We start from the raw sequence: 3632 nt of genomic DNA, 5'->3' as shown, positions 1-3632 counted from the left end.
TTCCGAGTATGGGTCACCATACTTGGCCATATGTCACGTCACTTTCACTTTCATCTTGTGACTCATTATCCCCCTCCACCTCTTTCAGGATGTTCTCTCTGGTGTGGTTCAGCGTTCATTGTTGTTGAGTGTTTAGATGGCCATGCAGCCTTCCACGAAGTATATAGTACATCCAAATCTCTCAACATTGTTCCAGATTAAAGATACCAGTATTATGTAATTATGAATTTTCTGTGATTACTTAAGTCAATTCATTCTCATTCACCTCTGTCTCTCTTTGTGACCCCCACCTTCTGTTTTCTCTCTTAAAGGCTTTCCTCGTTTGTTTGAAGAGAAGATTTTAGAAGAGAGTCTTTACTGCAGTGGAATTCACTCTTTTATTTCGTATGCAATTTCTAATCAAATAAAGTCAAGTCAAATCAAATCAAATCTCTTTATTGTTACACATCTTGTACACAAGTGTACCAGCGGTGAAATTGTTATGTGCAAGACTGTTGTTGGCAGTATAAACAACAAATACAAACTCTTCTCTATCTGTCTTCCCCTGTTATTCTTTTTTAAGGTTGCATTCCTTGATGAGGTCTTTGTCCATTGGTGTGGAGATGACTGGCAACATTTCTTGTAAATGTTGTACACAGTTGTATACTGTTTATACATTTTATTAAATAATTTGAAATTATACTTGACCTTAAGCATCCATCCATCCATCCATCCACCCACCCACCCACAATATATATATATATATTGAATTGTAGTGGTGGGCCGCCTGGACCAAAAATGCCAGGGCTGATTTTTTTGTCCCAGTCCAGCCCTTGCCACACCCTTTCAGCAGCCCTGAGCTTAGAACGATGCTCGCGGAGAACATCAGACAGCCAAGGGGCAGAAGGTGTGGTACGGGCTGGCCTTGAAGACAAGGGACAAACAGTGTCTAAACAAGATGTAAGAGTAGAGCAGGCACACCCTTACAGCAGCCCTGAGCTTAGAATCATGCTCGCTGAGAACATCAGACAGCCAAGGGGCAGAAGGTGTGGTACGGGCTGGCCTGGAAGACAAGGGACAAACAGTGTCTAAACAAGATGTAAGAGTAGAGCAGAAAGTATCAGTAGCACTGTTAGCATCAAGAGATGCTAACTATTTAGGGGGATGTGCAGTGGAGTAACCAGTACATGATCAGTGGAGCAGTGTCGTTGTTACACATTTTCCTGATGAAATAAATATTATATAAAAAAAGAACAAATATAATTCTATTTAGTTTTTTTATTAATATTATTAATATATTTTTTTTTTATTTAATATTTTTAATACTAATTATACATTTCATAGTGTTTTTATGCATTTTTATATTTATTCCAAAGTAATAATTAAAGGCAGTAACAATTTGAACAATATTTTGGAAACAATTTACAATAATGTTTAATTAGTTAACATTAGTTAAAAGGGTGGTTCACTGTTTTTTTTTCTAGGCTTGATTGTGTTTATGGGGTGCAGTCTAACATGTGTTGCTGCTTTTATGCTCAAACAGCAACATTACACACTAACGTTAAAAAAGTGAAATCGCAATCAACCACCCCTTTAACTACTTTAGTTAACATGAACTAAGAATAAACAATAGCCTACCACAAATTAGTGTCGTTACTATGACAACCAATTTGAATGTGACAAGCAACTGGTGTCTGAAAAATATTATATATACTAGAAACGGCCCTGACCGATCATATCCAGTTATAGCGCGATGGAGACGTTGCCTCCTCTCACGTGACTTTCCCCCATTCATTCTCAATTACAACCCAGAAAAGTCACGGCACGCTAAGGGGTCTCATAGTTCAGTCATGAAACTCTAGATGGCACAGGCTGATGGGTTGTTAATGTAACTGATGATATTCAGAGAGTTAAACATCTTGACACAAGCTGATTGGTTCATGCTGCATATGCAGCCAACAAGCTTACTGCCTTGCATTTATATGGCTGGCTAGCATTCACTTGAGGTTCTTGCAGCGCGCTTTCAGAGTTTCTCTGAAACCCTCCACCTTCTCCAGCTCCACCTGTGTAGATCTGCTACGGGTTATTTTATATGCTATTTGTCTTAAATATGTCTTAAATATTCACGGCACCGTATCGTCATATGCATTGGCAGTAGCAAGTTCCTGTACTTGCTTGCAGCAGCAATAATCTACAACTACAGCAATAACCAACAGCAGCAACAATTCAGCAGCAGTGTAGCAGACCTATTCCGCCAAGACCAAATACATTAATGGATATGGATATATATACATGGATATTGTCATATCCATCACCAAGCTAAAATCTTCCGAGAGTTATTATGATTGCAATATATATATACATTTTTTTTTTTGGGGTTGTTTTTTTTTTTCTCTACACTAAACCAGTTGCAGTATTGTTGTTTGTTGCATTTTTACCTATTGGTATTTTCTTGTAAATATATGATCTCTCACTTCACCTTATGACTGTAAAATAGACAATTTTATTAATATTCTGCAATAAAATTTATAAAACATCCATTTAGATCTACAAACTTTTAAAACCAAATATTTTTTATATAAATATTTTGGCATGCAAGTAACCACATTTGTCCATTCAGTGAACGAAACATCAGTTTGCAGATCTTCTGGCCCTCTTCGTTTAGGAGTCACACTTGCCTTGAAGCCTTGAAATGTAATATATTTTTGTTCAATCATATTTTTTTATTATTATTTTTGATTTTGAGGGAATTTTATGATACTATGCAATATTTATACAATTTAATGAGCTATTTTCTCCATTCGAATTAATATATATTTTTTAATTTCTTTATTTACTATTTTTTAATAAATGCAATATTTCACTTTAAAATAGAGTGAAGGCATTTAAAATCCATTTTTTGAAGTGAGAATTGGGCCATCTGGAGGCATTAAAAAATAAAAACTTGTGTAATGTTGCATAACCTATACAGTATTAGAAACCTATACAGAGGCTTTTGGATTCCCCTTGTTTTTTAGAGAATTTCTTCATTTTTTTAGGTTTTGCATTTAGATATATATTTAGACATTCTAAAAGACTACTTTTTGTCAAGGTTTAGATATTTTTGGTTAGATAAGTATCAGGTTTTACATTATGATTACAGTCAAACATTAAAATCTTGTTAGAAAGGGAACACATAGAAAGCATTTTTGTTACTCAGTATTTGATAATTAAAAAATCTAACAAAATAAGGAATAGATAGTGATAATTCAAAACACTTTATACAAACATTTTGTAATTAATTGATATTTTATCTAATGTAATTCAATAAATGTTAAAAAAAACTTCAGAACATAAATAAAAATGTTTTTGTATTTCCCATTCATTTCCTATGTCGGTCATTTTTGACCGTGAAGAAGTCAAGTGTGACTATTTTTTTTTTTGATCCATTAACATATCCGAATCATGTCCATGATTTTTTAGTGTGTTCATATCGGGTGTGCCTCACATGTCCTGAAAAGTGAAGCTGCAGGCTTTTTGATCGCCCCCTGGTGGCTGGCTGCAGTACGGGTCATAAACCCCGCCCTCTCCATGTAAACGAAATGGACTTGAGTCAAAATAAAAAAAATAAATTACACTTCCAATACAATGTTCCGAAAGATGGTTTTGTTCTT

The sequence above is a fragment of the Sinocyclocheilus anshuiensis genome, unplaced genomic scaffold, assembly GCF_001515605.1.
Source record: "Sinocyclocheilus anshuiensis isolate Anshui unplaced genomic scaffold, SAMN03320099.WGS_v1.1 scaffold63, whole genome shotgun sequence".
Taxonomy (NCBI): domain Eukaryota; kingdom Metazoa; phylum Chordata; class Actinopteri; order Cypriniformes; family Cyprinidae; genus Sinocyclocheilus; species Sinocyclocheilus anshuiensis.
Note: the sequence above shows the minus strand (reverse complement) of the source record.